At 39.9% G+C, this 14,067-nt stretch overlaps 1 protein-coding gene and 1 pseudogene across 1 annotated transcript in view; both read right to left on the reverse strand.

The window, feature by feature from the left end:
• The window catches only part of PHF24 (PHD finger protein 24), a 114,070-nt gene that overhangs the window by 64,923 nt on the left and 35,080 nt on the right, over positions 1–14,067 (reverse strand). The gene's annotated exons all lie outside the window — the stretch shown is intronic.
• Positions 9,345–10,819, reverse strand: LOC128570572 (mesoderm induction early response protein 1-like; annotated as a pseudogene).

The raw sequence follows: 14,067 nt of genomic DNA on the forward strand, positions 1-14,067 counted from the left end.
TCTGATAGCTCTCTCTGCCTTCTCTAATTCCCTCCCCATTTTCCTTCACAGGAATTTACCCTTCCTGTACCATAAATATCTTTAGTATCTAATTTCATCTTTGCATCTGCTTTTTAGATGACCCAATCAATGCACATGGTCCAAGAAAACAGATAAAAAGATGGAATTTTGGGTATAATTCACCCATCGCCTGGTAGGCAAAGATTATTCCCTCTGGAGTGGTATGTGGAGGATAGATAGTCCCTGGCACACAGGGACACTGGTGATGGTTGCTGAAGATTTCACTGGAAGTGACCTGAGACAACTTCCTGGACAGGATTGCCTTTGCTGTTGCAGTGATTCAGTCATTTGGAAGCTATGAGAGGAACAGTACATACAAAGGCAGAGAAGTTGGTTGAATTAATTCTCTGCAAAGGGATAATGAGAATCAGAGGATCATAACTTAGTTGAATTCCAAGTATATTACAATGAAAAGAGGACACAGATAAGCAGAAGACAGATAATATGACAGAAGGACAGAGCTCTGGAAACAGTTAAATAATCAGTTGAGGCAGGTCTATTATGCTAAAGTCAGATCCTGGCTGGAAAACCTGGGACCCTGATATATGAGAGAGAGACAGTGGATGAATGCTTCTGAAGATGTTGGCTCTGAAGACCCCTCTGAACCCTCAGAATTTGCAGAAGTGACCTACTCTTCTCTAGGAAGAGTTGGCACTTCTGTATTAATAGACATTGCAGAGTCCTTTCTCCTATAAGGCAACAGGTGGCCCTCTCAGGGGCCCTACTCTTCTAGCTGCTAGGCTAATAACTTAGGGTTAAATATCCGCACAGCCTTGCCAGGAAGTGCTGCACTGGATAAAACAGAAAAAAATGTTATACACTGAAGGAACTAAAAGAATTAGCTAGCACTGGCTTACCATCTGTAGCACAGTGGTTATGGCACTAGCCACATACACTGAGGTCAGCAGATTTGAACCCGGCCTGGGCCAACTAACCAACAATGACAACTGCAACAAAAAAAATAGCTGGGTGTTGTGGCAGGCGCTTGTAATCCCAGCTACTTGGGAGCCTGACGCAAGAGAATCACTGAATCCCGAGAGTTTGAGGTTGCTGTGAGCTGTGACACCATAGCACTCTACTGAGGATGACATAGTGAGACTCTGTCTCAAGAAAAAAAAAAAAAGAATTAGCTAGCACTTATTGGAAGAAACAAGGTAGTATACTGTATTTTATTGTATTCTGAGGGTGATTTAACAAGCAGATTGGAATATAAGTCTGGATAAGAAAGAATTTATTGACTTGTGGACAATTTTGGTGGGGGGTGGGCACAGAGTTTAATACCCTGGCAAGAACCTGAAAGAATAGAGTGTTTCTTAGAGCTTGAAGAAAGTGATGGCCAATGTTGAGTGAACCAGAAATGCCTTTGGTATCCTGGCAGATGGCAAAAGGAATAAAGAAGCTGAGGAAAGTAGGCAGGTGAAAAAGGCTGTGCTTTGCAAAGCCACATAACACACCAGTTGTTCATGACCTGTGGGAGAGCTCCAGAGACACATCATTCACTGAGGCCATCAGGAAAGCACCAGTGAAAGCAACACTGGCATCACAGTGGTGGCTCTCCTCTGTGGTTCAAGGCTGAGAGTAGGATAGGCTGTCACAGAGCTGGGCTCACTGGTGTCACTGATAAGCTTCAATGTAGTAGATGCCACAATGATTGTAACAACCTGCAGGATCTAAGGAGCATCCAAGGGTATTGAGCTTCAGGGATTTGTGTAGATGGTAATAGAGCTTGATATCTCTAAGAGAGAAATAGGTGGGAACATCACAGCGAATATGTACTGTGATGATTCCCCTAATTATTTCCCCAAGGGGACCCATGGCCCTTTACTTGGGAGATTTTATAGTGGGGAAGAGAAAATATCCAGATATTTTGATGACTACTGGGCACACAGTCTGAGTTGACATTGATACTTACTGGTCCAAAGCATGATCATAGTTGTAATAGAATTTGGGGCCTATAGGGACCAGGTAATAAAGGAAGTCCTGGTTAAAGTCTGGCTTGGATGCACTTAGTGATCATCTCCTCTCTTCCTGACTGCACTGATATACTTGGATGTTACATTAACCCTCATATTGGGTTCTTAGCTAATAGGGTAAAAAATATCATAGTGAGGAAAGCCAGGTAGAAACCTTGAGACCTCCCAGCCAAGTATAGTAAATAAAACACAGTATCTTCCCCAGTAAGCAGTTTCACACAAAGCAAAAACAGAAACAAGTGCACAAAAAAAACTCAAAATAAGTATCACATCCTTGGATGGATCCTGCGAATGATTGAAGACCACTTTGAACTTAAACAAGCAGAAGTCTCAGTTGTAACTACTGTGCCATCTATGGTCTAATTGCTAGAGCAGATCCATAACTCTTCAGGTACATGGTATGTGGCCAGTGAGCTAAAAGAAGTATTCTTTTCAGTTCCATTCAGGAAAGAGGATAAGAAATAGTTTGCAATCATATGGAATGGCCAACAATGTTCCTTTATAGTTTGCCTTCAGGGCTATGTAAACTTTCCTGCCCTCTGTCATAATAAGGTTTGATGAGATCTGGACATCAAATGCATTTCATGGAAACATCACATTGATACATTTCATTAATGGCATGCTGATGTGCTCCAGAGGGTGGGAGATAACTCTTACAGAGATTCAGAAATCTGCCACTTCAATGAAGTTTTCAGGGGTCCATTGGTTAGAAGTTTGGATGGCTTTCAAAAGTAAAAAATGAATTGTATCTCTTATATCCTCTACTATAAAGATGAAAACAGTGCCAGTAAACATCTTTGGAATCTGGAAGCAACACGTTCTACACCTAGGAACATTGTTCTGGACCATGGGACTGAGTGACAAAGAAGACTGCTGCTTTGACTAGGACCTGGAAAGAAAAGGGTTCTGTAGAAGGTTTATGCTATGCTGTAAGCAGTCCTGGCAGTAGAATTTGGAGGACCCCCTGGTGTTGGAAAATGTCAGTGGCAGGAAAAGATGCAGTATGGAACTTATATTAAGAGCTCCAGAAGGAGAAATCAAAATGCAGGCCCATGGAATTCTGGCTACTTCTGCTTCTGAATGTTCAGTCTGTTAGCAATAGAAACCAGTGCTGTGCCATTGATATGGAACTATTCCTTGAGGAGACCAATCAGCCACTTAGTGGCAAGTCAACTATATTTGGCCTCTCTCATACTAAATGCTTGTGTACCTCTAAAATATGTTGAAATCCTAACCCCCAAGGTAATGTCAATAATAGTAGGGCCTTTGGAAAGTAATTAGATCATGAGGGGATTAATGTCCTTATACAACAGGCACAAAGAAGCTCATTTGCCTCTTGTACTATGTGAGATTACAGTGAAAAGATATCTGTCCATGAAGAAAGAGGGACCTCACCAGATGTTGTATCTGCTGGTACTGTGATCTTGAATTTCCCAGCCTCCAGAACTGTGGGAAATAAATTTCAATTGTTTATGAGCTACCCAGTTTATTGTATTTTGTTATAGCAGCCTGCATAGACAAAGAGCCAGTGGTTCACCCTCAAAGGGATAGATGATTTATTCTAGGTATGGGCTTGCCTTTGCTACCTGTAGTGCCTCAATCAGCATCACTACTCAGGGGCTTATGGGATGTCTGATCCAGAAGCTCCGAACCCCACACAGTGTGGCATCCAAATATGAGACCCACTTCGCAGTGAAGGAAGTGTGGAGTGGACCATGATCATACTATCTTCTGGTAATATAAATACAACACCATCCAGGGGCAGCTGGCCTCAGAAAATGCTAGAACAACCCTTTAAAGGCATAGGTAAAGTGCCAGCTTGGTGGCAACACTATGAAAGAATGCAAAGTCCTGCAGGATGCTGTATATATACAGAGATCATTATTTGGTGCTAAGTCCCCGATAGGAAAAATTCATGGGTCTAGGAACCAAGGCTGGAAATAGGAATAACTCTACTTTCTATTCTTCCTATTGACCCACTGAAGGATTTTGTACTTTCCATTCTTGCCACTCTGAGCTCTGCAGAGTTGGAGGTCCTGGCCTCCAAAAAAGGTGCACACTGGCCGGGAGACACAGACAAGGGTCCCACTGAACTATAGGCTATGCCCACCACCAAGGCTTTTTTGGCTCCTTATATCTAGGAACCAGCCTGAGAAGAGGAGTCAGTTACCATATTGGCAGGAGTAATTGACCCTGATCAGCAGGAGGAGACAAGGCCTTTTATACAATGGAGACAGGAGGGAATATGTGGAATCTAAGTGAAGTAGTTGGACATCTCCTGGTATTCCCTTGCCCTCTTGAATGGACACATGCAGTAACCCTTGCTTGAGAAGGAAGTTATCAACAGTATGATTACTGGACCCTTCAGGAATGAAGTCTGGGTCGCACCACCAGATAAGCCACCAAAACCTACAAAGGTGATATATAAAAGCATGGAGAATTTAGAATGAAGAAAGCAGTATGAATACCAGTTGCAGGCCTGAGATCAACAGCAGTGATGTTCCACTCACGCAGCTCTTCTAAGTTTACCTTTAGGAAGAGAAGTCTGTGGGAACCATGGAAGAACTGCTCCCTAACTCACCTGAAGAAGCAGACATGTGCAAACACAAGAGTGTACCTCTCAGATCTCCTAATGTAGGAAGTACAAGTGACTAATGTCCCCAGATGCTGTGTTTGAAATATACTACCACATTTGCTCTGAGACCACACTTCCCATTGTTTACTTCCAGCCAGTGATGGCACATAGTGGGGATATTACGGTGGGTCTACTCTTGTGAGACTCCTCTGACAGATGACTTTGGCCTTGTCCTATCCAACCTTCCTTCTTTCTCTCTCTCCTCAGGGATTAGATGTGTATCACTCTGACAGCTCTCTCTGTGTTCTCCTGCTCCCCCTACCCCACTGTCTTTCTAAGGCATTTCCTAACATTTCTTGCAAATCTAATCTGATATTGGTGTCTACTTCTAGGAGGACATAAACTAACACTGGTAAGTATAAATCTACCCATTTTATAGATAAGGAAACTATGCTTTAGACAAGTTAAATAACTTGAACAAAGTTATATAGCCAGAAAATATTAGAACTGTGATTTAAATCCAAGGCTATCTGGCTTCGGTGCCCATGTGACTAGATTTCATATCCCTGTTTTCCTGCTTCTACAGTTTCTGTTTGCTTCATTCTTCCTCAGCCTTCCAGAAAGAGAAAGACTTTTGAACATTCTGTTTCTGATCTGAAAGGCAAGAGGAATTTCTGACTACACTTGTAACAACATGAAAGAAAGACCTTTATAAGCCTGTGATAGGCCTTAGTTCCTGAGGTAAGAGTGTCTCCAGGGGAAGAAGCAGCTCAGGGGACAGTGTTGGGGCTGCTTTGCTGAGCTTTTCTTTGTCTGGAGAATCTCTCTACAGAGTTAAAACTTAAATGTTTACAGTTTTGTTTATAAGAGAAACCATATGCCATCATACCCATTATCTTATTAGAACACGTCTCTCCTTCATAGCAAAATCTTCTATAATTTTGTAAGATTTCCTTTTTTTAATTAAACAAAACACGAAACTTCTAAAGTTAACACTGGAATGACAATCAAGAGCTGTTGGGACTTTGTGTCCTAAGACACTGCTGCTCCTGATGAGTTTCCCTTACCACACTGGCCTCAAGGAAACTGCTCTTTTAACATTCTGATTTTCATGTGAACATGGGCTTTTGTTAGATTCTCTATTAAAAAAATGGAATATCATATTTAGATATTAGTAAAAGATAACAAAAGGGAAACCAACCCAGATAGAACCATTAATCTATTTAGGCAGTATGACTTGCAAGTCAGAGCTTTATTTTCAGAATCTTCAGGATCCTCTCCATCCTTAGGCAGGCTTACTCAGCTTCTTCCCTTGCTGGCCTTAGGTTGGCCACCATTGTGTGAAAAGCAGTACCTTTTACTTCAAGTGAGTCCAAGACAGCTTTTTGTCTTTTTGTTCTGGTTTCCATTTCTTTTTTGAGAACCATTGCTTAACCTCAGGGTCTGGCACAGGACTCACTTCACCCCACTGCTGAAACTCTTCTTTATCAGTAAGAATGCAGCTCCACAGCACTGTGTCATAATTTAACCTCTTCTCTTCATCCTTCTCTTTGTGTTCATCCATATTCATCATCATTCTTATCTCCATTGGATCATTCCCATATTCTCATCAGCATATAAATAAGTTGTGAGACATCATCTTAAGAAAAAAACAAAGCTCCACTGTCATACTTTAAAGATCTCAAAAAAATAATACTTTGTTTTATATGGAATCAGAAAAAACCTTGAATAGCATTACTCAGAAAAAACCTTGAAAGACATTACTCAGAAATAAAAACAAAGCAGAGGAATCACACTACCAAACCTCAGACTATACTATAAATTGATAGTGATGAAAACAGCATGGTACTGGCACAAAAACAGAGAAGTAGATGTATGGAACAGAATAGAGAACCAAGAGATGAACCCAGCTGCTTACCGTTATTTGATCTTTGACAAGCCAATTAAAAACATTCAGTGGGGAAAAGATTCCCTATTTAACAAATTGTGCTGGATGAACTGGCTGGCGACCTGTAGAAGACTGAAACTGGACCCACACCTTTCACCATTAACTAAGATAGACTCTCATCTTTCCTTTTGGAAAGATGTTTGGAGAACACTTAGAGATCTAAAAATAGACCTGGCATTGGATCCTACAATTCTTCTAGTAGATATACATCCAGAAGACCAAAAATCACATTATAACAAAGATATTTGTACCAGAATATTTATTGCAGCCCAATTCATAATTGCTAAATCATGGTAGATGCCCAAGTGCCCATCGACCCATGAATGGGTTAATAAATTGTGGTATATGTATACCATGGAATATTATGCAGACTTAAAGAAAGATGGAGACTTTACCTCTTTCATGTTTACATAGATGGAGCTGGAAAATATTCTTCTTAGCAAAGTATCTCAAGAATGAAAGAAAAAGTATCCAATGTACTCAGCCCTACTATGAAACTAATTTATAACTTTCATATAAAAGATATAACCCACTTAGAGCCTAAGAATATGGGGAAAAGAGAGGGAAGGATGGGTGGAGGGAGGGTGATTGGTGGGACCACACCTATGGTGCATCTTACAAGGGTACATGTGAAACTCACTAACTGTAGAATATAAATGTCTTAACACAACAACTAAGAAAATGCCAGGAAGGAAGGCTATGTTAACCAGTGTGATGAAAATATTTCAAATTGTATATAAAACCAGCACATGGTACCCCATGATTGCATTAACGTACACAGCTATGATTTAATAAAATAAAAAAATAAAGAAAGGAAGAAACAAATACACTTGTTTAATTCTACAACCTTTCATAGTGTATGGCTCTTTTCTCGTATCCTTTCTGACAAAACTCTTTTGTATACTCTTGTAGCTCTCTCCACTTTCTTTCTTTCCATTCTCTCTTGAGCCCACTACATCAATTAGACTTTCATTCCTACTGTGCCTCTGAGAATGCTCTTATGAAGGTCTCCAATGGCCTTCAAGTTATAAAACACAGCATTCAGTTCCCAGCCACATCTTACATGTCTTTTATGCAACATTAACTTAATTGATCATTCCTTCTTACCTGACTTGATTTGGAGACCCCACATTCCCCTGCTTTTCTGCCTATATCATGAACTAACTATTCCTTCTTATATTTCTTATCTCTAAATGTTGGCTTAGGGCTCAGACATTTCCTTTATTTACATTCACAGCTTATCAGGGATTGGCAAATCACTTCTGCAAAGGACCAGAGTAAATAGTTTTGGTCGTGTGGGCCATATGGTTTCTGTCGCAATTATTCAGGACGCTATAGATGAGTATATAAATGAATGTTGAGTTGATCATTGCATGATTCCTACATTTATTCAGTGTGCATTACATGCCTTACATTGTTAAATAAACAATAATTTGTCCAGCCAAGTATTTCACCATAGTTACCTGAGGATTACTGAGCTTCTGGAGTGGAAAAGTTCTCTTCCTGTGTAGGGAGGGCAGAGAGTTCCATTTTGAAAGGTTTGTATATCTCTTCAGGCCCTTGTGCCCAATTTGTTTGAAAATTAGAGATTTTGAAAGGCTCAAGGCTCAGACAGACCTCTTTTTTTCTAATTAGCGTCAGAATACAACCTTTGCTGATCACTCAAGAACAGGAAGGGTATGCTGAGGGGGTGGGCATGGGGAATGTTCAGCAGCTGACAGGAATTGAGGGCAGCTTCTCAATAGTGTTCAAGAAAGATGGAGGTTACTTTATTTCTTGAGATGGGGTGATTAAACTCCCAAAGTGAATTTTGAGAGACAGCTGCACTCAGAATAGAAATAGTGATTAGAACTAATTACTGTTGTTGAAGATGTTTAGCATTTCCACAGTACTCTGTATTTACAAAACATTTTGTAATCACTTATTAACTCTCCCCACCACAGTCTTGTGACATGAGATCTGAGCTGCTATGGCCACAAACTAGGAATGAGGAACCAAAATCCTCATCGCAGCTCTTTTACTCTCTGTGACTTTGAGAAACTAAATAAATAAAAACTTGAACATTGTCTCACTCTATAGTTTTTTTTTTCAATTCCTTCCAACTGTACAAGTTAAGAAAATTATACAAGCTTTTGTATTAAGAAAGGACAGCTCAGTCAAGACATATGTACTGTAAAAATCTTTTAAAGGCTACAAAGAATCTGGAAAAATACAGAATGTATTTCTTAAGCCCAGATAAGAATATGGAAAGACATCATTGATGTCAACAATTTTACATATACAAACCTACTTGGTTTATTTTTAAATTTATATATATATAAAAAATCATGCTAACATAACTTTCAGGATTCACAGGGTTTCCTTAATAATGATAATTTGTATGGAGAGAAAAATGTCTGTTACAAAGACAAACATTTCACAAAACTCAAAAAAAATGGTGCTAAGTAGAAATTTGGACTTGATTTTTTCCATTCCTTCATCAATTTAAGCAAAAATTACCTTGCAGTGGAATTTTATGATTAATACGTCAAATAAGAAGGTATAGATATAGATCTCTAGTTCATTCCAACTTACTATTTTTTATCCTTAAGAGGGTATCTGACAATTCTAAAATAAAATATCTGCAAAAGGCAGAATTAAGAAATGTTATTAAAGTCAGACCCAATTCAGTTTTCAAATTTTAACAAACTACTTGAAGGAAATCAACTTTTTAAGGTAACCCATCAACCCTGAAAATTTTAGTCACACCAGAATTTACTCCAGAGACAGGAAAATGAAGATCTGAAATTCAGTCATCTGTGTTTTCAAGTTCTTCCAATTTTCCATGTGAGACTGCTTCTTGGAAAAATTCAGAGGAACCCGGGCTTTCTTTCCCACTGCTGTTTACCCTTTGCCTTTTGGCAGGTCTCTCGCCTCTCTCATCAAAATCATTCTCATTTCTTGCAGTCAAGTGGACAAGTTTGGGGTCAGTGGGAAGGTCGTCTGCTTCATAGCCATTAGGGTCCGTATCTGCGTGGAGTGGTTTCTTACTTCCCACTGTTGGTCCGTTGACATGTAACCCTTCAACTTTCACTTCTTCTTTGTTCTGTATTTCGCCTGATCCATTAGATGGTTCACCATTCTGGTTACTGCTGCCGAGGGCGCCGTCTGCCTTCTCCGACTGGCTGTTGCTGGTGTTGGAGGTGGTGGGGGGAGAAGAGGGGCCGCGGCTAGATAACGTTCAGATTTTTTTCCACATGTAATAGAACGCTACACATTCACCAACTGACCTTGTTCGGGCTTTATTAGCCTGAATCAAATGAAAATCCTTTCCATAGGCCTTCAGCCCTTGCTCAAAATTCCTACACTCCTTCTCTGTCCAAAAGGATAATTCCTCTCTAGCCGCTTTTACATTAAATCTTAATCTTCTCAATGCTTCTTCTGTGTCAAAATTGCATTTCACCAACTCATACAAAGCCTGTTGGTTGTCTTTTATATGAGATCCCTCAGGAATTGCATCCACACCTTTCTCATCAGCTGTTTTTCTAGAAGCATCCTTAAGAAACACAATCACTTTATCTTCAGGTAAGAATTCCGGGTCCCACAGGAGCTGATCATCATTTTCACATACTTTTTCATTCTCTTTGTATTAACAAGTGCTCACTGGACTCTCTGCTTGAAACATGGAGCCAACCATAATCTCCTTTTTCCAGCCTTCTGATGGAATATAATCTTCATCTTCTTCAGATTCTTCTTCTATTTCACTATTTGTATCAAAATATTTACATTGATGGGAATGGATTATTTCTTGGGCATCTTGAGAAGCAACAGACTGTGATGGATCATCATTGGAAGACTGAGTTTCATCCTCCTGTCCTGATGAATCCTTTATATTCTCTTCTTTATTTTCCCCACTACAACCACTATTGTCGTCATTCTCAGCATCCTCACTACAACCACTATTGTCGTCATTCTCAGCATCCTCATCACCTTCTTCCTCTTCATCATCTTCTTCAGGCAGTCGAACAGCATTGTTATAACCATAAAGGCTGAGCAATTCATGAATTGGCATGTCACCTTCCCTTGCAAGATCCTCTGTTTCAGAACTGAAATTTGTTTCTCTTTCCATCATTTCTTCCTCTTCTAATGTTCGTTCATCATCAAAATCATGAACGAGCATGTCAGCTGATGGATCAAATTCATGGTCATCTGATGTTGCTGAACCCTCTGGACTTGAAGATTCAACAGATGGCAGCATCACATCCATCTTGTCTACTTTGAACCTCAACCAACCAGTTGGTTCTTAACCACATCCGAAACTCAGCCAGGCACTGGGAGAATGGAGCCACCACACCATCCTCACAGGAATGCCTTTTTTTGAGCCTCTCTTTCTCCTCTCACTCCCTCCGAAAAGGGCAGGCTGACCCAGGCCCCGGCTCACCACCACAGTGCATGCAGGAGCATTCTGGGACTGGGGCACAACTGAGAAAAATACAGGAGGAAAGAGGCGGGGCCACTGGGCAGTGGTCATCTTAGCCCCACCCCGACCAGGCCCGGGGACAGACCGCAGAGAGGGGCGGAAGCGGCCTGGGCGAGCAAACTCCTCACTCTGTAACTAACAAAGATGGGCCAGGGCTTAGCTAAAGGAAAAAAGATATCACATGTAAATACTTAATAACAATACCAACCACTTTAAACTTCAGTGTCCTCCAAGGATTTTAGCAAATGAAGTTAAACAACAGGGTCTTCATCGTGGTATTTTCACATGCCAAGTGCTTAGCATAGTGCCTGGCTTGTTTACTTAAATGCTTACTAAATGTTAGCTATTATTACTGCCATAAGAGAATCTGTGTGATATATTTATTATCATTGCCTCCACTTGATTGCTTTAGTATTCCCAACCTTCAACAAAGATGGTTTATTCATTTATTCAGCAATATTAGAGTGACTACAATTTATCAGATATTATTCCTGGGGCTAGGGATACAATGGTGAACAAAAAACAGCTCCTGCTTTCATGAAGCTTATATTCTGGGGTGGGTATGGGTAACACATGTTATCATGGTGAATAGGTTTACATTCTAGTGGGAGTTAGGCTGGTATAGAGAGAAATGGTGACAACAGGGACTCTACCTATGCAAACATTGTAACCTAATTGTAACCTCGCATTAATCTGAAATTAAAAATAAAATAAAATAAAATACTTTGTATACTTTGGGGATGAAAAGAAAATGGGTGAAGAAAAGTTTTTTCTGAATTTTTATATAAAAATAGTTTTGTGTTACAGTGATAGGTAAGTATATGCTTAGGAACTGTTATATAAAATTATCTAAGTATGTACTTATATATTTTATTTAAAAATATAAAATATTTAAAGAAAAGATTATTATTATACAAGTAACAATTCCACTATAGTAAAATTTGAAAAGAGAAAAATTATCCATAATTTAATTACTAATATTTTTCTTTTTAAATTGTTTTAGCATATGTTTGCTCATAGTTTATTTAACACATTCAACATTTACTGTCCATCTATTTTGTGCCAGCCACCTAGTCTTTGTGGAATTCAACAGTGGTTAGGTTAGACTATTGAGATTGAGGTTGCAGACAGCTCAATGGGATGGCAACAATGAGAAAGAACAGCACATAAAGGCATTCTGACCTCCATGGGGCTAGGTCTGCTATGGAGGAAAGAAGGAAGAGGAATATTGGCCATGCTGAAAAAGAGAAGATAGAAATGAGAAGACTGGCACAGGATGAAATACCAGAGACACATCAGAGACCAGAGGGAAGGTTCTGGAGGTAGAGAGGAGCCCCAGGTTCTCAATGGTACCTTTTCACCCTCAAGAGATTTCTGGGTAAATAGCTGTCCCTACCCCACAACATAAAGACTTCCACTTTTCTTTCATTAAGCCATTGACTATGGGTTGAGATGGAAGCCTGAGTCTTTTCTAAGATAACCATGAAACAAGTTAATCTTGAGTTCCACATGCTGAGGGTTTGGCCTCCTGCCCTCTTTTCCAACTGTCCACCAACATCGTCCTAGGCTGAGTTCCTGCCTAGATATGTCTCAAATAGGGATGCACTTTCCCAATTTATTCCTTGTCCTTCAGAAAGTGAAACAAATTTATTAACTACTTTTTGGTTTTTAAAGTTAGAAATAGAATTATGACAATGTCAAAATATGATCTGGGCCAGTTCTTCTCCTACCTGACCCTGTCTGATAATTTTGCCTATTTTTCTTGCTTAAAACATTGGTTCCCTGGTGGCAAGATTCCACAATAATAGTCACAAACTTACTAGAAGTATTTATAAATACCAGAAGTAAATGTCCCTAATCTTTATGAAAATGCACTTGGGGCTCTTTTGCTTCCCTAGTCCCTTCCTGACACACCCCTCTGTTCTGCTCTGGAGGAAAGCACTAACTACAAAGCCCTTTAGCTCTCTTTATTTCACACCCTAGGCCCACAGGATTCCTTAGCAAGGAGGCTTGTGCACTCTGCCCTTTTGTCAGAAATGCTATTAAGGGTAAGGAACAAAAGAGAGTCATTTTCAGGAGAAAATTCCCAAATGGCGTGTCCTGTCTCAGGTTCCTTCTGTTTTACCAAAAGAAAAGTCAACCAGGTCATCCCCAACATGAAGAGACCCAAGGCGTAAATCTAAAGTAGCACTTGAGTACACTCAGAAACAAATGGCTCCTCCCAGACTCTGAGGACTTAAAACTTCAAGCTTGGATCAAACCCCAGATATTTTAGGTATGATCAACAATTTTTCTCTTCTATTTTACGTGGAAATCCTAATTTCCCTTGCAGAATAGAAATCCCAAAATAGTATTCTTTATAACAGTGGAAATGTAGGAGTATGAAATTTGTAATGTTATAGACAAATTAAGCGTGAAATGAAAATATAACAGCAGAGTGGGCTGGGTATCCAGATCTCAGATGAGATTCTCTGAAAGGGTTATAATGTCTAGCTACTTCAGTTGGCTAATGGGCCCCAGTGTTAGGGAGAAAGAAGGGATAAAAAGAGAGGATAGAGAGGCAGGGGGAGGCAGTTTTAGGTGTATAATCTCTGTTCTTCTCAGGAGGCTGTCCATGGATTTGAATATTTACAGCCTGGAATTCTTTCACTGCATCATGTGTACTTCAGAGCTAATTTAATAGGTGTTATTTGGGGGTATGGTGGATAATACAGACTACTACTTATGGTACTGTGATAGCTTAGAGACATTTAATAACCTGCAAATCTGATTGTTTCAATCCTCTGCTCAAAACCGTGCAATGGATTGCAGTGCCAACAGATAAACCACTCATTGTTCATTGGTTTTCTCATCTTCTTCCTTCATTCTTTCCACAATATTTATTGGATAACAGACCCTATGCTACGTGATGGAGATAAAACCAGCAATAAAGAAAATAGACAAGGGATAGACAAGGGAGTCTCTTGGAGTTTGTACTTTCTTTTTTTTTTTGTAGAGACAGAGTCTCACTGTACCACCCTTGGTAGAGTGCCGTGGCATCACACGGCTCACA

Source organism: Nycticebus coucang, chromosome 2 (genome assembly GCF_027406575.1).
Source record: "Nycticebus coucang isolate mNycCou1 chromosome 2, mNycCou1.pri, whole genome shotgun sequence".
In the NCBI taxonomy this organism is placed as follows: domain Eukaryota; kingdom Metazoa; phylum Chordata; class Mammalia; order Primates; family Lorisidae; genus Nycticebus; species Nycticebus coucang.